The sequence below is a fragment of the Cydia splendana genome, chromosome 6, assembly GCF_910591565.1.
Source record: "Cydia splendana chromosome 6, ilCydSple1.2, whole genome shotgun sequence".
Classification (NCBI taxonomy): Eukaryota; Metazoa; Arthropoda; class Insecta; order Lepidoptera; family Tortricidae; genus Cydia; species Cydia splendana.
The window spans coordinates 18163328-18185801 of record NC_085965.1 but is presented as its reverse complement, the minus strand read 5'-3'; the positions used below and the strand labels follow the sequence as shown (position 1 = coordinate 18185801).

The following is a 22474-nucleotide window of genomic DNA, read 5'->3' as shown; positions in this document are numbered from 1 at the left end:
CTTAACTGATACTTTACATGACGCCAAATATATTTGTAAATATTATACATATTTATACACTTTACATGGGAATATCCTTTGTAATTACTATTTAAAAATTCTCTACTAAGGCATTTAAGGCGACGTCCTTACTACAATGACCTTGTCCCACCCAGTTTTGCCGATATTTTCCCTTTTAAACTTAAGACTCAAAAACAAACATTCTCCCCTAATCGGCAAAATTCAATAAACGTTCAATTTTCTAGGACTGATACTAGTGATAAACCGATAAATAATATACAATGTAAACAAGCGTAAGTCATTCTTTATTTGATATCTGGCGCTACAAAGTCGTCGATTCCGTTCATAAACCGCTTTCATCAAACGAAAGCCATGAAAATGTATGTCTTCTATTTTTATTCAATAAATATAAATTTGTTTTACAAATAGTAACTTTCGCAAGATCGTATCTCGTACTGCTTTATTACGGAATTACGTCTTGCCAAGTTGTAATAAAGCTCAAAATCATCTACATCGGATGTAAGGACTTGAGGCTATGGAAGTAGAGTTATCCCTCCATAAGTCTTGACACTAGCAGCGACTACATAACTTTAGCTAAAGTTATAAGTTGGACCATGGAATGAATATTCAATATTTATATATCCATTTTCATTAACATGGTGGTGATTGAAATGTATACTATTTATTAAAGTGCTACGTCTAACTGTAACAAGTTCTGAGTTAAAGCCTCAGAACCGCCTTCAATATCGACTTACCGATATATTTTCGAAAGATTTATTATATAATTCCTCTAATTTAATTTAATTTCTCCTTGTTTGTTTTACATGGGGGTAGAGTTGTCGTTTTGCTCCTCGTGATATTATTGATACCAGAGCAAGCCAAAAGGCCAAAAGATTCCAAAAGTTAATTTTAGGCGTTACATAGGTTAGTCAACTACTACCGAGTGAAACATCACCACACCAACACAAAGAAAATACTAGTTGTAAAACATTTCGAATTGGATCTAAAATGATCGCTTTAAAAGTCCATCCTATTAGCCAACGTAAGGAAACAATTCGAAATTCGCATCAAATTTGCCACTCTAGAGTCTAGAGGATAGAATTAAATAAGGAGAGCCTATCTGTAGTGAAAATATTGAAACCAGCTTCTTTCCATCACTTCTTCTGCGTAGCTAAAAGCATCCGACAATAATGGTTCATCTATCATTACTACCCCAGCTTCTTAAGTCCTCATATAATTTAGAAGCAAATTGAGCAGTAAGTGTCATTATTCGCATTTATAAACAACATACAACATAGTGTTCAAAAGCGAAACGGAACATACAAAACCGGGAAAATCTATAATACGAATTCAGCTTGGTAATCCTACTGTAGACATTTCATGGCCATTGTAGCATCGTACTGATTTATATTCCCGATTCCTGGCTTATGCTGACTATAGACGCACCTCTGTGACATCTCTATGCGCTTGCGCATGAGACTGCGTAAAAATAAACGCACGCGATTGTCCGTTGCGTAAAGCGCGGAGCGATTTATTCGGGTGACATCGAATTTTGAATTTCGAATCGAAATTTGCATCTTGCGATTGCGCTATCAATGCTTCAGGGCTGACGTTTAATGTTCAATTGTTTTCTTTAATTTTATGACTTTGTGCATTTGGGAGTGTATTGTTCTTTGCTTGTCGCTGTCACCGTTTTTTCTTACACAGAAACGACGACATGAGCATTTACGTAATTTCGCAGCTTTAAAAAACGATTCATCATCATCATCTCAGCCATAAGACGTCCACTGCTGAACATAGGCCTCCCCCTTGGACCTCCATTCGTACCGGTTGGAAGCGACCCGCGTCCAGCGACTTCCGGCGGCCTTAACAAGGTCGTCTGTCCATCTTGTGGGTGGACGTCCTACGCTGCGCTTGCTAGTCCGTGGTCTCCACTCGAGCACTTTCCGGCCCCATCGGCCATCTTTTCTGCGTGCAATGTGGCCTGCCCATTGCCACTTCAGCTTGCTAATCCGGTAAAAAACGATTAGGTTGTTTAAATTGTGATTTAAGTAAATTTATATTTTGGCCGTTTCTACCGGATTATCTTTTAAGTTATCGCAATTTAAAAGATAATACGGTATTATAGAATGTACAACATATCTCAACACAAATCTTACCACACGCTGAAGTCGCGTGCTATATAAACTCTTTCTACAGGCTTTTCTCTTTCTACGTGGTACAGAGTGATAAAGATGGAAGATAGTATGTAAACCTAAAACAAATGGCAGCTTTCAAGGTCATTGATAATTATTTTCCTCTTAAGATTCTCTATTCTTGAAGAATAAAAAGAGCCTTTAGGTACGAAGTGCCGTGAAAAATAATTATACAAGGTATTATGCAGGACATAGATCTAGAGTGGAGATACAAAGATTAAGTTCCTTTAATCAGAATTAATAGTGTAATTTTTATTTAATTATCTATATGTTATAGGTTTACTTAATTTCTAAGTTCTATCTGACGTTTAAAAGTACGGTAGTTGTTACGGTATCTTATAATGTGCAAAACATAAAGTTAAATTATAAAATTTCCAGTATAACTGGTTTAGATTCAAGATATTGAAGATATATTTAATAATAAATGTCTTCAAGTTGCCCAAGGAGTCATGATCTTGACTCGATTAAAATAAAATATTTACCTAAGTACCAGACAGATTATTTATTTAATAAAAACACGATGTTCATTTCTTACACGTTCCCAAAAATAACGATGTTCATTTCTTCGACTTATGATATAGGTATTTCCTTTAAACAAGGTGCATTAAGCCCCATTTAGGAATTTGCATGCAATATTAGATAAGTACATTGAGAGTAAAATGAATTAAGTCGATCGACCAAGTACGAAAAAAATTCGCATCCAAGTTTTTGAATCGTCTACTTAAATGGGGCTTTACTTCTATATCTGTTTGTATTAAATAAAATAGGTACCAACACTTGATCATTGGTTCGTTCTGCTCTTTAGTATTCGGCTTCGTCATCGAGGTCCGGAGTATCTCTCCTCGAACTTTGGCAAGTTACTTTTGAATGCAGTGGCGCCTTTGTACTTAAGCTACTACCATTTTTAACTCATACAAGTATGAGTTTCAAGTACTTACCAACTATTACTTTTACTCAGTGAGCACTGTCATATAGCTGTTTCTCGTAAATCGCCGTGTGAGGTCCGCTCCTTCTGTCTCCATTGTGACGACGGCTGTGATCTATGTGCATTGCACGTCTGTGCCATTCTATATCTGTGCATTGTCCGTCCGTAGATCCGTTGCACATTGTCCGGGCGGTGCCGTGCACGGATTACGTGCACTATGCTAAAAGGATATTTCATATTTCTAAGACTGGTATTTCATAGGACTGCCATTCGTATTTATTCGCATTTAGAAATCGTTCGGGATTTATTATCGTGTCTGGCTTGGCTGAAGGAACTGACTAAGTTTATTCGTAACAATATTTATAAACTTATTGTGAATAAACGTATTTCAAATCGCGCACTTTTGTCGGCATTTAGATTGTGGTATGCCAGAGTGGGTTATCTTATATCTCCTGTATTAATATTTATTTACTTACTTAAGCCAAAGAGAAAATCAACGTAGTGACGTATCAGGAGCTCAAAAGAGTGGCAGAGCGAAGAACGGAATGGCGGTTACTCCACCGAAAAGAGCCAGGCTCTAAAGATTTATGATGATGATGATGATGATGATGATGATGATTATGATTTGCACTTAGCACATTTTGCAGATTAAATATAACATTTTTTACGAAAAATGTTGATTTTTAAATTTTGAGAATACAACCCCAACACAGCAATAAACTGATTAAATAATTAGTGAAATGACCAACGAATCATTAATAACTAGATCTCCTTCCGATTGATTCAAAATAATCCGAGTCCAAGCGCCGCTTTGACGATTTAATTGACGATTATAACTCTACTTAGACTAATGACTCTAATGAATATTCAACCGCGAATCAATTACAAATATAATAGCCGGCCAATTACATAATTCCTTTTATACCTGCAAGATTACTGCAACAAAACTTGAAACGTTAATTGGAGTTGCTTTTATATTGCATCTAAGCTACCGACTTTGACTTGGTAAAGTGTGAAGTGCCATAATATATATAAGCTGACGATCAATAGGACGCGTGAACGCCGGCAGTGTGCGATACATCTACTTCCACCTCGACATGCTACATCAGCGTTCCGTGGTAGTTTCCGATATGCAGCAGCAAAGATTTGGAATAATATTCCTCCGCCAATAAGGAACCTGCAAAATGTTAACACTTTTAGGTGCAAACTTAAACAGTTTATGTATTTACACCAAAAATCACAGGAAACTTTGAGTCATGACACTAGTTGCATATAACTTGTTTTGTCTCTCGTATTTATATAGCTTACCCTTCGTTTATTGTCCCTTTTGCTTTGCCATATCGCTTCTTTTTTTCACTTCTTTATAATTTTAAGTTACGCCTACTTATATTGTGTTGTCCATCTTCTTATAGTTTATCTTTTCCCATGGTGCGACCATGCCATGCCACGTTTGTAGATAGTTTTAGTTACGCAAGTCGCCGCTGGCGCTAGCAGCTGCAGGCAAGCGTTGACGCATGGTATGGTCGCGTTCATAATTTTACGTCTACTATAAATTTTTGTCTATGTTTATGCTTTTCTTTTCATTTTGTTTTGTTTCTTTTCTTAATTAGTTTTCTTGTATTTTGTATTTTCTGTTTTCTTAATTATTTCTTCTGTCTTTCTTTTGCAATGTTTTAATATGTATCTTTTTGTGTTATCTGTCGTGGCATCACCGAATGGGCCCTACGGAAGACCAGCGCTGGCTTTATAGCTAGCATTATGCTGAGTTGGGTCCATTTCGTGATGCACACTTATTGTTCTCTTCTGTTCTTGCTGTTGTTGTCTGTACATGTCCGCACATGTTTTGTGATCGTCACGAATAAAAATCTTTTATCTTTATCTTTCTCTTATAATTAACGTCATATTTGTACAGAAATTTGACGTTTGTGATGATACTTCCACACTTTGTCTTTGCAGAAGTAGTTTGGTCTAACTCTAGGTACAGTCAACTGTAAAAATATGGGTATAGCCAACTTATTCAAAAATATGTCCCATAGTTCTTAATTCACTGACATACGACGACGATCTGATCTTTTGAAATCGATCTGGTTATGTTTATATCTGAACAAAAATAAATTAAAACTGGTCACTCACAAAAACGGGAGCAATATTCGATTGAAAAACCGTTTCAATATATTCAAACAAATGAATTCGATAAATTTTATAAAAAATTGGATTTCCATCAAAACAAATGCGCGTTAAAGTTTTGAAACAGTTTTGTAACACAGGAGCACATCAGAATTAAATTACTAAGTACGCCAGTAAAAGACGTAACTCCGAATAATAAACGTGGAAAACACTACATAATAACTACACGGTCATTGAAAAGTAAAATTATACTTTTACCGTATTACTTTAGGCAAACTAAACGTGAATATTTTACAAATTACACGCACGCGAGTCATGATTAGGTATTAGGTAAACATTTACCGTAGGCCTCTATTATCGTGTGACGATCATGAAACGACGCATAAAAGCTTCCTAACATAATAATAGTTTTTCGACCACTTTCTTCGACGAAAAAGTTGCGAGCGGACAAAAAGTGGGTAAAAAAGTTAACTCAATTGACACGGCTGTCCGGTGTACGGTCAGCAATAGAGATTATTAAACATTCTCGATACACTCCGCTGGAGTATTTAGTGTTGTGCTTATGCCGGATATATTTCCAGGGAATATTAAGGTACTTACTTTATTTTTATTGTGTTAAGATAATGTAAATTCCTGTTTGTTTCGTTAATTTCGCAAAAACCATAGATAAATCATATTAAATATAAAACCCTATATAAAGTGACATACTTACTTATATAACTTAATTACGTATCAAAACAAAATTGTCGATCGTAAAATGTTACAGGTATTCACTGTCAAAGTGTCAACTACGAGTATGCAAATAAAAACATCTTAACTAAAGCAATATTTTGAACAAATAAAAATCATAAAATTCTTAGTAAATATTGGCAGAAGAGGAAATCACTTCGAGGAATTTACCCATGATATTCCCACGTCTATACCACCAATATGGATTATTTCCGGGACTTTACCGATTTTCGCGGCATCGGTGCTTCACTACTCTGGCGTCGTAACGATAAGGCCAAAGCCCGATTCACTTTTGTTGCTAACGGCCATCTCGGACCGCCAATGTCGATTATGGGTCTACTACAATTGGATTCTTTTTTCAAATTTGCCAGTTTTTTTTTCGAATTTAGTGGCCATTATAGTTTTCGCTTTCACTGGTACGAGTGTTAGCGTATATACTTTGTGGAGTTATTGAAACTAATTTAAATTGTGCAAATGGGTCAAGTGATTTTGTGACTTAAATTAATTATTATTGTTTCAGACCGCCTCAACTGGAACTACTTGAAGAGTAGGTAAGATTTAAGATCAATATTACTATATTGGGAAAATAAACAAAATTTTTAGAAACATTTTTATATAATTTAACGGTGTGACCTTTCGTTCAGATCACTGGTGGATATTTATTATTGTGTTTAAAAAAAAAATGTATTCACACATATTACTAGGAAACAAATTAAATTATGAAAATATTTTGATTGAGAAACACTACCAGACTACCACATATTATATAAATTATAAACTGAAATGTCATACGAAAGAAAAAGTGACCAAGGCCCCCAGCCCAGCCCTGGGCGCTGAAGACATCTATTTCAGTTTATGTTGACACATTATACGTATTATGAGCAGTGATCGTACATTTTCCAGCATTTTTGTTACAGCAGAGGGTGTTAACGGAATTGGTATAGATAATTTCAACTGAAATGGTATTTTTAAGGTTAATATTAACGTAATTAATGCTAATTAATCATTATGATTGAAATTATTTATACCAATTCCGTTAACACTACTCCGCTGCACCAAATCGATTCGCGTGGTGTTAACGGAATTGGTATAGATAATTTCAACTGAAATGGTAAATTCAGGTTAATATCAACGTAGTAAACGCTAATTAATCATTAGGGTTGAAATTATTTATACCAATTCCGTTAACAACACTTCGCTGCACCAAAAATGCTGGAAAATCTACGATCACTGATTATGAGGCATTCTAGAATGATTGATTGTACGCGCACAGTTACAATCGTACAACTGTTCGATTTTATTGCGATTGCGAGGAGAAAATGATTTGTGTTCGCTCGATGACATGCAATACTAGTAGTCAGGATAATCTGAGATATTTTATGAGTAGGTGCCTATTTCATCGTCTCGTGCGACGAAATCGCATCGTTTTTCAAAGCATTCGGGCGTCGCAAATGGTTCCCGTGACCTGACGCCATTTCATCCATCCTGTGCTAATATAGTTTTTTCACGTCATGGTCAATATCGCCATCGCACTGTAAGAGCGAACCGAGGTGCTAGAAGTCGGAGCAGACCGGCAATGTAACGCCGTCGAGTTCTATGGCAGGAAAATTGGAGAGACCACCAAAAATACTACCGAAACCGGGGTTTTCCGATTCTCGTCCAAAATAAGTACCGGGAGCGTTCCCTATGGCATGCCAACCATTGGCAAGTTTTGAAACAAACAAACAAATAAACAAAAACAGAACTAGTAGCAAACCAGTTCCACATCTTAATCTCGACCACATACCATTTGTAATAAGTTCCCGGTGACGGATTGGATGAAGTTTTTAAAGCATTTTAAACGATCTGTCAGTTTTGTTTTTATTGTTCTTACCATCCGTGGCATCTCGCGGTGCTCGTTTGGTTAAGATTTATATCCAGTGTATGCTAAGTAAAAATTATAAGAAAATATTAAGCCTATCTTGCTTGTATTTGTGTACATTGCTCATGTTTTATGTACGGTCGCAGTATTTCTTCATTAAATGTATTTATAGTCTTTAGTTTTCAAGCTGAGCCAGTTGAGTTTCTATTGTCTATTGTATTATTTAGAAACCGTCAACAGGAGGTGCCATGTAACTACATATATGTAGGTATATAGTTCACATAAAGCGAAAACGAAAACTAAATCAATTCCTATTGAATTATATTCAGTTGGTAACAAATTAGTGCGAATGCGAGCGTATTATTCGCCTTGACACCATAATGCTGGAATTTTTATTTTTAAATTTCACATTTGGTTGATACAGTTGCTCTCTGATTTTATTTCATTCAAGCTGTACCAATCTACCCACGAGAAATTTACACTGTGACCTGTTTTGTTTTCGTCCTTTCCTCTGATTAAAAAAAACCGCTAAACTTCTTCAAAGCCGCCTCGTAGTTCAGCAGTAAAAAGGTTTCGAGGAGACATTAATATTATGCATGCTATGTGGCATTAATATTATGGGGTATTTAACAATATACTTTATGTGACACAACGAACGATATACATACGCGACTGTACTCATTTCTACTATTAGAAACTTTTTTTATGAGGTCCACCCTGAAATCGCAAACAAAGATCAGGTGATACATACTCAAGTTAAATTCGACAATAGTAATTATGGAGACCAGCCGGCCTAGCCAAGGTTACAATCGCTATCGCTTCGACAACGAAAAGCATTATGTCCATCACTCTTCCGTATTAGTGTGACAGTGACAGTTGCGTTTCGATCGCTACGGAGCGTAAGCGATGTGCATCTTGGCTACGCGGCCTGGAATTTTTGATCATAACAATGAGTACAATCACGTAAATACATCTTGCATCATCTAAAAAATTACACCCAGTACGTAGCACTGCATAGCTCCACCTACAGTGCCAACCCAAGATCTGTATTGTCAATACAGATTAAGTTTCTCCACGAGATCGGAATGATGCAAGATGCATTCTTCATCTTAGTATTCGTACGACACGACACGATTCACCTGCAGCCTGCAGCGATCAGTAGCAGATGATATTACTTGCCTTGTTATTATTAAACGTAATTATAGCCGGTATAGTAGGAAATGTATAACATTACGTTGAGCTTTTTCTTCTCATTAGCTACTTAGATTGCCATTAGCCTTTCATTGTGAATGGTGGTCCGAAATCGTAGGTTCAAATCTCGGTTGTGCTGTATAGAGCAGAAAATTTGCTCTCGAAAAAAATGACAAAAATTAGTAAAAATTAGATCAAGATCGTTATACGCGGATGAGAGCTTAACATACAGAAAAAAACAACATTTGTCTAGTGTACATATTATGTATGTACATATTTATAAATGAAAACATATTGCTATTTTTTTGCTTTTACTTTTTAACGTAAATGCTACAACTGTAGATAACGTAAATGGACTAATAGGTGCTTTTATATGTAAATAGTCAATCAAATTAACTAGATATTTATATGTTATGGCACTTATGGCAATTACGACACTGACAATGCACCCTTAAAATTAAAATTGATTAGTAATCAAAAGTTGTTTTTAAAAGAGATCGTTAATTAAGAATTCAACAAAAACAATTTAAATAGCACATTGTATAATTTTGAATACGGTAGAACGTGGTGACTTTCAAATGCAGGGGCGACTTTAAAATTCTATTTTTTAAGCTATAATATATATTTATGCGAGATTTTTTACAGTAGGTGAATATGAATATATAGTAATCTAACTAGTTACAGGAACATTTTCAGTAAGTAATGAATAATGGTAATTCTATGGCCGTTTTAAATCTATCAAAGTAACCCCAAATTTTCCAAAGTCACCCCGGTCTACGGTACTGAAAACCCTGAGCTGAACTAATACGATTATATTTACTTTTACCGTCGTTACACAGTTAGTGTATCAATAAAAAGCGTAAAATTGACCAATCAGTTGAATTATAGCTGAATCATCCCACACTGAAGGTATGGTATACTCACGAGCGAAAACTTACAACCATATCACTTTAACACTCTTCAACATTTCGTTTATAGGTAGGGAGGCGAGGTAGCTAAATGGCGTAATTCAACGGCGCCGTCGAGACCTATCAAAATCGAAAGATAAAATAATTTCGAAAAGAAAAGCTCGTATGGCAAAAACCATTTTAGCGGTGGGTTTGGCGTGTACGGTTTTTCAAAAATGTTAAAAAAAACAGTTACTTGGGCATTCTCGAGCGCGTCAGATATTCATACTACGTATGCCCCGAGTGCCTCTGATAACAACGGTATACTAATCTGCCGGTTTGCGTGGTGGGGGTAGGCATATAAAGTAGTCAAAAATGCAAAAAAAAAAAATTTACTCGAGCGCGTCAGATTTTCGGAAGGGGTGTTAAGTAGGCCCCAAGGAAGCTTCCTTTAAAAAAACTGACGATTTCGGCGTGACGATAAGTTACGATGAATTTTTGAAAATGCAAAAAAAAAAAGATTTTTTGAAATACTCGAGCGCGTCAGATTTTCATAGGGGAGGTTTATCTCGGTATCCTGAAAGCATATTTTTTTAATCTGACAAAAATGTTGGTGGGTTCTCTTAATCTGACCGAAAAAGGTTTTTTGGTTTCTTTTTTTTCCTTTCTTTCTCCTTGATAAAACGGGGAATTTAAGAATGACAATAAAATTACCTTTTTTGTTTATTTAAACTTTTTTTTTGTAAAATGTATCGTTCGCGACTTATATGCCGCAACGCGTTCTTAGGAAGACGAAATGGCTCCTCCACACTTCCGGTCATGCGGAAACCGGCAGATTTTGTATTTTTAGTAAGTTTTAGATTATATTCTTCAAAATAAAAAATAAAAAAATCGCGCTCGAGAATGCCGGATTAACGTTTTTTTTTTACAAGTTCGCGACCCTATAACTCGGCGGCGTCAAGGACTTATCGTCAGATTAGTTAAATTTAGTCTTTAAACACTAAAATCAACCCCCAATATATTAATCTGAGGCGCTCGAGTATTTCAGACTATCCATTTTTTTTTACTAATCTGATCGTCTATCCTAGGCGCGCGTCACTACATATAGAGCTAAATACTTTACAAGGTTGTTCTATTAGGTCTAAGGTATCTCTCATATCTTAAACTGCCACGCTCGAGTATTGCCGAAAATTCCCCTATTCGCCTCCCTAACTATTAGTATTTCATTGGTCACGTTAAAGCGGCAAGGTTTTACAATTAGGTATAACTTATTAGCAGCAATACTAACTGATAATTGGTATACTCTATATCCTTGCAATAAGATTCACTATCGTTTAATTTTGTAGACGATGGTACAACAGTTTGGAAACTTTGAAAATGATTTGTTTAATGAATTGGTTTGTTTGTTAAGGGCAACGAACTTGGTAGTTACAATCGAAACTGTTAGTAACGATTGAAAGTGAATTCGTAATGGAATTTATTTGTTAGGCAATCTGTGAGGTGGTCTACATTCTTCGCTTGTTATCTATAATAGACTTTTTCACACATGGTTAGGTTGAATCTGTGCTGAGGCGTGTCATTTCAATAGTTTACCGAGAAGCGTATTCCGGTTATACAACACTAGCCTCTTCGCAATACTTCACGCACGTGTGTAAATTGTGAAACTATCCTTCATGATTCCTCCCTCTTTATACTACAGTGGTAACGTTCAACCCCCCATTTTTCCACTCCGCTGGTAAGCATGTTATCCAAAAAACTGTCAAATTTACTATACTAGTAACATATCACATTTTCTGTTTTCAAGACAATAGAAAATAACTCCTAATATAGCAACCCTGGAACAGGCAGCAGTTTATATTAATCTAATTATTTATATACACAACACTTACTTTCGCTAATAACTCTATTTAGTAACGGCGTCTACAAACCGCTGGCCCAATATTACAGGGTTATATTGTTTATCGAACTGAAATTTAAACATTGTCATAGTCGAATTTCAACTATCTTGAAAATCTAACGTAGAAAACCCTGTAATATTGGGCCAGGGAAACGTCAACGATAATCGCATGTGACTTGCGGTACATGCATTGCGGCATTTGATCGATCGCTTGAATTCGTTGCTCCTACTTACCCGGTAATCTAAAATCGCATGCCATGTGTTGCAGCGTTCGTACGAGTAGAAGCCTCAATGCTAAAGAAATCCGTTGATCTCCAACAGTTGTCGCATGATGGCGCAAAAGTTATCTCCTTAAAGTTACAATTTATGGTACTTAAGGAAAGGGACTTGAATGCACTTCTGCGTTTGTATGATTACTCGGATATACTCATTTTCATCTTAATGAAAGCAGATAACAAACAACATGGTTTCCAAGGAAGTGAATTAATTACAAGAACTTTCACAACTGTCGCACAAAGACAATATTTTACTCTACTTAGATTGAATATATGTAAGTATGTATATAAAATATACAAGTAAATACTTTCGGTATAAGCATAACAAGCATAACAACTCAAAAGATACCAAAACCATCAAATACATTAAAGACAAAAGTGGCCGACTACTAACTTCGAATAAGGAAATACAAGAGAGGTGGAAGGAGTATTACTCGAATTTACTCAACGAAACCTATCCTTGTAAACCACTACCAGAAATCCCCTGTGTACAAGGGCCAATACCGAGCATCAGCAAAGAAGAAGTCGAGACCGCTATAAAAAAGATGGCCAATCACAAAGCTACTGGGCCTGACGAAATTCCAGCGGAACTGTTGAAAAGGCTTGGCGATGAAGGAGTTTCTTTTCTGACGGATTTGTTTAATGGTATTCTGACAGATGGTATTCCGGACGAATGGAGGCGTAGCTACTTGGTACCGTTTTTCAAAAACAAAGGTGATCTGAGAGACTGTGGGAACTACAGAGCAATAAAGCTAATACCACACTCCTTCAAAATTTGGGAACGCGTTATAAGCAAAAGACTTAGCCAGTTGACCAATATCAGTGAGAACCAATGTGGTTTTGTAGCCGGAAAGTCCACTACTGATGCTCTCCACACACTCAGGTTACTGATTGAAAATTACAGAGATAACAAAGCCGAGAAGACAAGAGGATAGGCACATGGAATGTGCGCGGCTTACTCATGGCTGGAAAGCTTAACATCTTGGAGAAGGAGATACTTAGATGCGGTGTCGAAATCTGCGGTCTTAGTGAGACTCATTGGAAAGGTCATGGCCACTTCCTCACTGATAAGAACATCATCTATTTCTCTGGAAATGATACTGAAAGCAAAAACGGAGTCGCTGTCTTGCTACCGAAACCATTAAGAAATTGCGTTCTGGGCTATGAACCCGTGAGTGACCGGATACTGAGCATAAAATTAAAGGCGACGCCCATAAACCTAAACATCGTACAGGTTTATGCACCAACGAGCTCTTCTAGTAATGATTTATTAGAAAGTTTCTATTTAGACCTGGAAAAAACCATCTCAAAAATTCCAAGCAGAGAAATGCTCATGATAATTGGAGATTTGAATGCCAAAATCGGTAAAAATGCTCAAACTTTTGGCCATGTCGCTGGTCCATACGGATTGGGAGTGCGTAATGAGAGAGGGGAACGCCTAATCCAATTCGCAGCAGACAATAACTTGATGATAGCAAACAGTTTCTTCCAGCACCACCCTCGAAGACTATATACCTGGACATCACCTGACGGTAATTATAAAAATCAAATAGATTACATCCTCATCAGAACAAGGTGGAAGACTTCTATTAAAAATGCTCATTCTCTTCCCGGAGCCGACTGCGGATCAGATCACCAGCTACTGATCTCAAGGATGCAGATTAAACTTAAAGCAGCTAGAAAGATAAATAAACAACGAAGGATGGAGGTGAAGGATAACACTAAGTTTACAGCGATACTTGAGAAAAATTGGGATCAATGGATTGATAGGAAGTCAGCTGGGCCCAGTTCAGATCAGCTGTGGATCAGTTCAAAAATCCTATTAGAAAACGCAGTTAAAGAGTGTAATACACCTTCGACGACTTTAAAGCGGCAACACTGGATGAGCGATGATACTCTGAGGCTGGTTGAGGAGAGACGAAGACTCAAAGCGATGGGTGCTAATATCCAAAAATGTAATAACCTCTCTGCTAAAATCCAAGCTGGGTGCAGGCGAGACCTAAATAATCATCTGCGAAAAATCTGTGCAGAAGTTGAAGTCCATGCAGACAAATACGAAACCAGAGACCTCCATCAGAAGATCCGGTCACTAACAAGGACTCTTTCATCGAAGACCTGGGCTATAGAAAATCTTAATGGTGAGCTAGTTACGGAAATAGATAAGATATCTGAAACATGGAAGGTTTATTGTAAGGCTTTGTTTCAAGATCCAAACTCACACGAATTTCCATCAACAGACCCAGGGAATGATTTAGAACCAGACATTCTTAAAGAAGAGGTACGTGCCGCAATCAAACATCTGAAAACTGGAAAAGCTACTGGTATAGATGTAATCCCGATTGAAGTAATTAAGGCTGCTGGAGATTACGGAGTTCAGATATTTTATACTATATGCAATAAAATCTGGCAGACCGGTACATGGCCAAAAGAATGGGTCCATACAGTGTTTATTCCCCTTCATAAAAAAGGCTCCACAAAAGTGTGCAGTAATTATAGACTCATTGCTTTAATATCTCACGCAAGTAAAATACTACTTCACATTCTGAATGAGCGCCTTAAGACCTTCCTCTCGAAAGAAATTGCCCCTGAACAGGCAGGTTTTGTAAAGGGAAAAGGCACCCGCGAGCAAATTTTTACTGTACGCCAGATCATCGAGAAAGCGCGAGAGTTCAACAAGCCTACGTACATTTGCTTTGTTGATTTCTCGAAAGCGTTCGACTCGGTGAAGTGGCCAGTCTTATGGAAATCTTTGCTGGATATGGGCACACCAAAACACCTTGTACACTTACTCAGGCATCTATACGAGAGCGGAACAGCATCAGTTAGAACGGATGAAACGCTGTCGAGTGATTTCCACCCTGATGCAGGAGTACGCCAAGGTTGTATAATTTCGCCTCTACTATTCAACATTTATACAGAGATGATAATGAGAATTGCCTTGGAAGATTGGCCAGACGGGGTCGTAATTGGCGGTAGAAGGATCTCCAACTTACGTTATGCGGATGACACGACCTTATTCGCAACTAGTGCTCGTCATATGGAAGATCTGCTGCATAAGATGGAAGCTACAAGCCGTGAATTTGGATTGAAAATAAATCGCACAAAAACCAAAATGATGATTGTCGACCGCGTCAATAACAACTTACCAGGGATCACACACATAGGAAATTGTGAGGTTGTCCAATCATATATTTACCTTGGGGCGTTAATATCCAACGAAGGCGGGTGCATAGACGAAATCAAGCGGCGCATGGCGATTACTAGGTCTGCTATGGACAAAATGAAAAAGATTTGGGGTAATAGGAACATTACCAAGACCACGAAAACCAGACTCGTTTACTGCCTAATATTCCCCATTTTCCTTTATGCGTCGGAGACATGGACCCTTCGTGAAACCGAGAAGAAAAGAGTTGACGCTTTGGAGATGTGGTGCTGGAGACGGATGCTAGGAGTATCGTGGACAGAGTTTCGTACAAATGACTCCATATTAAAAGAACTCGGCATCAGACAGCGCCTATCAACCACAGTGGAGTCACGCATTCTGACTTTCTTCGGCCATGTTTCTCGTCGTGGTAATGACTCCATAGAGCGTCTCGTAGTGCAGGGAAAGGTCGAAGGCACCAGGCCACGTGGTAGATCACCAATGAGATGGACAGACCAGATCAAGGCCGCAACTAAGTGCTCGGTTTACGAATGTACCCGGAAAGCTGCAGTCCGCGACGAATGGCGCCGTATTAGCAAGATCATCACTCATCGAGATTCACAATGATGACCACGACCACTCTGGCAAGAGTGTACCGACTAAGAAGAAGAACAAAGCCGACCTCCACATGGTATTCATCGATCTGGAGAAAGCTTTCGACCGCGTGCCCAGAAAACTCATTTGGCATTCACTACGCGCCAAAAATGTTCCAGAATACTATATTTCTATAGTGATGGACATGTACAAAGACGTGAAGTCAACCATCCGAAGTCCTGCTGGCAATAGCGATGAATTCCATGTGGGGGTGGGTGTCCACCAGGGATCAGCTCTCAGCCCGTTATTATTCAATTTGGTGATGGACCACCTCACGTCGCACATACAACGTCCACCCCCATGGGATTTGCTCTACGCAGATGATATAGTTTTGATAAGCGAAGACGTAAAAGAGCTGCAAAACATTCTAGAAACCTGGAGAGCAGCCCTGGAGGACGGCGGACTGCGAGTAAGCCGACAGAAGACTGAAGTGATGCACTGCAACTTCAGTGGTGCCAACATCCGCAGCACAATTAACTTGGACGGCAATCCTCTGAACGAAGTAACGAGCTTCAAATATCTTGGTTCGAACATGCAAAACGACGGATCTATAGATGCAGATATCGTTAACCGTATCAACACTGGATGGGTGAAGTGGCGTGAGCTCACGGGCGTTCTTTGCGATAAACGAATGCCAGTTCGTATTAAGGGCAAAGTTTATAAGGCAGCTGTGCGCCCGGCAATGACATACGGCTCTGAGTGTTGGCCACTCAAAAAAGACCAAGTCGCTAAACTGCATGCAGCGGAGATGAGGATGCTGAGATGGGCTGGCGGAGTAACGCTGTTGGATCATGTTAAGAATATCCACGTTAGAGGCAGTTTCAGAGTAAGGCCAATCGAAGAAAAACTCACCGAAAATCGACTCCGATGGTATGGCCACGTCATGAGGCGCCCACCAGACCACATGACGAGAAAGGTGCTAGAGATGAGTGAGAAGCCTAGGAGTCGCGGGAGGCCCAAGATAACATGGATAGGTCTTGTAAAAAAGAACCTTAAAGAAAAAAGAATACCACCAGAGACGACTCAGGACAGACGCTCCTGGCGACGCCATATAAGGAGAGCCGACCCCAAGTAAATGGGATAAGGCTAGGAAGAAGAAGAAGAAGACTTTCGGTATAAGCAAATCTGAAACTAAGTCAAGAAATTACTGACATGTGTAAAATGTAATTAGCATCATTTGTCATGTTCATGTACCTACTTTATTGCTTTTGTTACGCTCTGAATGTATTGTGTCTAATACTATTCGCACTTTTAAGTTTAATTCAAATAAAGGAATGAAGTAACAAAGACCGCAAGTAGGCTTTAGAAACGGAATAAATTAAGATAAACAACTTTTATTTAACTTAATACAGTGTGTGTAGGTATTATCGGTACTTACGTAGTTATATACATGTAAATATATAAAAAAATGTTCTTTATAAAATCTCCCTTAATTTTTTTCAACATGCCTCTGTGTGTGGAGGCTGCCTGTGATGATGGATGTAATGTCACGTTCGAAACACCAGGCCAAATAAGTAAGTGTACGCGATTAAACTCCGGGGTATGTTGATATGTCCTAAGTATAGCCGCCAGGCGGATGCCACAGTCGCGTCCATAGCCATAACTAAATATCCATCTCGCTAACACACTTGTTATCCAAAGATGTTTTACGACGTCTATCTGCTTTATCGCGCTAACGGGTAGTATAAATCTCATAGTCTAAATATATAATAATCATAATTCCTGCTTCTGCTTGTTAAAGCTACTGGCATTAGTATTGCAAAGGTTGGCATGTGAGGAATGGCCATTCAAGAGAATAGTACCTACGTCTGAAGGAATATTCAGACACGTAATACTTTATGTCAGCGTGATATTAATATTATCGCGTTGCCTGCAACACACATCGGTTTGAAATTAAAGCTACCATATATCATAACATACCCAGAGTCCCAGAGTAACCTATGATAACTTTTTGGATTTTGGACCGATGTTTATTGTTCAATCGATGATAGTCAAAAGTCGTATTTATGCTGACGGTAGAGAATTTAGGAAATTATAGATGTTGTCGGTATTTTATTCCTTTCCGTTAGTCGTAATTTAAAATACTCAAGTAGCAATGGTCGATAACTAAATTAGTATTCGATTTGTCTTTTATTTTGTTCTGCCACTTGTTACATGCTTAATAAATAATAATAGGCGCTAACACAAAAGTAATCTGTTGTTAGTTTTCATTGGCAGTAAATTTACACGTTAAACATTGTTAGAAACAAGGCTAAGATAAAATATTATCTATTTACAAACGCTTTCTACGAAAAGCGATATCTAACATATCTAAAGTATTTTATAATCATCTGTACCATTCAGTCCATGCGACAACCTTTAATAAGAAATTCTCTTCATCCCTTTGTAGCAAGCACAAAATTATTCTGTCCATGTTAGGATATCCTAACTATGATTACAGGCAAGTCGCTATTAGGAACCATTATGGAAAGAATCTGCTGGGTCTCATCACAATCGCTTACCGAGCACAAGTCAGTGCCGGTGATGATTTGTCTAAATTTAAAGAATTTAGACGAACTTTATGGGATTTTGTGCTAAATGACCAAGTTTCTTTAGTCGTAAGCTAAATCCTTATTCAATTCGAATTGAAGAGCGTCTCAAAAATTTTTTGAGTCCTATAATAAAGATTCTGTCACGAATGTTTAGTCATTTTATCTAAGAGTAAAAAAATTGCACTTTTTCACGATGTTATTTTAAGCTAGAGTCTGTGCGGAAAGAGAAGAGTCGTGGAATGTATGGGACCCAATATATTCCACGACTCTTCTCTTTCCGAACAGAGTCTACTGACATGCACTGTATGCGCGAAAGCGTGAATCTTCTTAATTGATAAGATATGAAGTCTTCTCAAAAAATTCAAATCTCTAGAGAAGACTCACATATCTAACAAATTTGTTTGTTTTAATGACTATTTTATAATTGAGTCTTCAAGACTTCTAGTACTCGAATGTTTACCAACATTACTAGTAAGCCGAAAGCACAGGTAAACATGTACATGTACGCTTATCAATTAACATACAATTGATACTAATCTGAAGTTCACGTTATGCTGGCTAGACTTAGAACCTTCGCTCGCGCTCACGATTTTAATAGGAAATATGGCCAGGAAACGGCAAAAGGAACATGTACACAGTTCTTAGAAACTGCGTCAACAAATACGCCTTCAGGCGAAGCCATCAGCTTTTTATGAAATTAAAAAGTGTCCCATTACTTAGGTATCTTTTTCAAACCTGTCGAGTGAGTGGTGGCGTTTAAAGGATCTTTATTTTTTTTATAGATGCGAAAGTGTTAAGTTTACATTAAAGTAACAGTTGATGCATTAGGATCTGCGTACTTTAGTTATATTTTATCCCAAACTACAAATGTATTATTAGTTCTAACAACAGATATGTAAATATAATTATAATAGTCTAACCTCCACAGTTAGTACCTAAGGGAGGATGGTGGAAGGTTGGCAGTTTCTGACTAAAATGGTGACTGTACCTAATGCTTAAAACTTTTCTACTGGCTTTGTAATTACCTAACAATTAAAGTATTTATTTAAACGTTGGTCGGATAGTTTAAATCAAACGAATTGTATTTTTTTTAATTATGTGTGCGCCCTTGTTTTGATTAACCACGTAATGACCATGAAAGTAAAAGTTATTACATTTATCAAGTTTCTGCTTGTTTATAGTATTGCAATTAATATAAAATGATACATAAACATTACTATAACAATCCAATGCCTCACCGTCACAGAAGCAATACTAATTTATTATTTCCGATATGAAAGGTATTTGAAACAAAACTGTTCTACAATAATTGCACACAGGATTGATCTAATATGAATATGTCGTTTTTGACTACTAATATTAATAATAAGAATCCGTTACTCTCTGGCAAGAAAGTATTCATTATCGAGAGTAGCATGGCTGGAGGTATATCTAGATTACAGTTGTAATTAATAATTTTCTCATAATAATAAAAAAACCGGGCAAGTGCGAGTCGGAATCGCGCACGAAGGGTTCCGTACCATAATGCAAAAAAAAAAACAAAAAAAAGCAAAAAAAAAAAACGGTCACCCATCCAAATACTGACCACTCCCGACGTTGCTTAACTTTGGTCAAAAATCACGTTTGTTGTATGGGAGCCCCATTTAAATCTTTATTTTATTCTGTTTTTAGTATTTGTTGTTATAGCGGCAACAGAAATACATCATCTGTGAAAATTTCAACTGTCTAGCTATCACGGTTCGTGAGATACAGCCTGGTGACAGACGGACGGACGGACGGACGGACGGACAGCGAAGTCTTAGTAATAGGGTCCCGTTTTACCCTTTGGGTACGGAACCCTAAAAAGTAGCTAATATTCGGGAATGAAGGTAAAGTAAACGTCCCAGTGCTTAACACTAACCGCCTTATATTATAACAATCATAACATAACAGCTTTTAATCATAACAAGGGAAGTATTAGATCGGCTAACGATGGTTAGAATTAGGGTAGGTAGGTAGGTTCAATATTTCAAGATGTCTTATTTGAAAATACGATACAATAAGACATTAAATCGAAAAATTTATTAATTCCTATTTAAGTAGTAATTTCTGTATTATTTAGTCGCTGTCGATTAACGATAAATCGGCGACCATAATTGATACATGTGTTGTTAACGAATGAGTAAGATAGACCTATCGATAGACTAAAGATCGGTTCCATTTGCCAAATTAAGCGGAACGATAAACATTTATAAATGGGACACCAACGATAACGGGTCTGAATCAATAGTCAACTGATACATTCCATAATTTAATTAAGAAATTCATATAATGTTCGAAAAGCTACTGCAACGTTGAACCTAAAGTCAATCTAATTTTATATTATTAATAATATTAATGGAACTTAATTGTATGTAATGCATTTGAGGAAGTACGAGTAAAGCGAATTTTTAGTCATCAGTGTAAAAATAGAATGTACTGAGACCTACAATAATTACATGATCCCCAATTACATTAACAAACTTACTTGTGAAACTAAAATGCTCTTAATACATTATCATAGAACCTACTTTTGCTTGATTCTTAGGTACTCAAAATAGTTTGGTAGTCAATTATTCTCATCGAAACGTCAGCGCGTCAACCTCTGACGTCTTAACCACAGGCCAAAATGACGGGCAGATCGTACAAAAATCCATTACCTTAAATAATATTCATTTACATAAAGTATATGTAATGATATGTACATTTACTTAAAGCGCTTTTGTACAGTTTGATGCTCCTGTGTAATTTCAAGGTGTATGATGAGACCCACAGACCAGAGTATTAAAACCTACACATAAAAAATTGCGGGGCCGTCCGTCATCTGTTTCATTTTGTTTTATTTTCATTGACGTCTTTTGTTTGCGTCTTCAAATTGTTCGTTTAACTTTAATGACTATAAAACATCCTTTATTTTCGTAGTTAACATAAAAGCTTAAGAAACAAAACGTGTAAAATTAAAACATTCATTTTAAAAAAGTCATCGATTTTAACGAACTTCGCACATATTTTCATATGCTGCGTTTTTAAGGTAATTATATCACATAATAATTATCTTATTGCTTACTAAGTGGTAATAGTGCGCGAATGTAAATTCGAAATCATGTCATCAATATAATAGATAACTTCCAAAATTAATTCAATGTCACCGAATTTTAATGTCATACCCATACGTGAAATTCAAACGGGTCCAATAAAATACAGACTCTATTATAAATACACGAACCAATCTACATCAGCTTCTCAATCCTGTTTCGATATCACGTTATTACGTAGTAAAACCCAGTAATAAACTTAACTTATAATGTGTTGACTGTGCGGTGTCACCAATCTGACACCATGAAATTTACGACCGTACTCTAAGGCTAGACTTTATGAAACTAGCAACATTTTGCGCTTAGGGTAATTTATGTAGCAATTAAATGCTAAATTATTGCAAAAGCCGACTGCCCGCGGTAGTACCCACGGTGTTTATCTATTCATTCTATTCAGCGTTTACAGGTAGATGATGTGTGTCTTTTCTAGATCCTAGATCGAGCCATATTTGTGCTTGTTAAACTAAGAACTTGTCGGTATTTAAAATTTAAATAACATTTCCTCTCGCTTTTCATCTCTTATAAATGTGGAACGTTAAGACGAAACTGCATTTGTTTTTATTTTAAGTATAAATGAAAATTTACGTACTATATCAAGGTTTCATTAAACAATTTAAACCAAAAACCAAAGTAGCCTCTGTCCTAGGCTTCCTTTAATGGTAAGTCATTAGTAGGTAACCCAACCTTCCGTATGTTCCGTATTAAAATTACTGAGACATAATAGATATTTGAAAATTTATCACTAAATAACAAATCACAATTAAATTTACTATGCTTTGTGATATAAATGATAATTTAAAGTAAAACAACAAGTCACTTGTTAAAATTGCGTGGCAAAACGATCAATTTTCCACAGTAGGACAGAATCGATGCAATAACATTTATCTTCTCCAATCTCCTGAAGGTGTTTAATGGCCCCAACACATGATTGCGAAGCCACCTATACT

General features: G+C 37.0%; 1 long non-coding RNA gene across 1 annotated transcript in view; it reads left to right on the top strand.

Moving 5' to 3' along the window:
• LOC134791804 (uncharacterized) overlaps positions 1-22474 on the top strand; it is a 57517-nt gene that overhangs the window by 19806 nt on the left and 15237 nt on the right. Inside the window, exon 2 of the long non-coding RNA XR_010144329.1 lies at positions 6497-6527. This is a non-coding gene — a long non-coding RNA (uncharacterized LOC134791804). The remainder of the gene's footprint in view (positions 1-6496; positions 6528-22474) is intronic.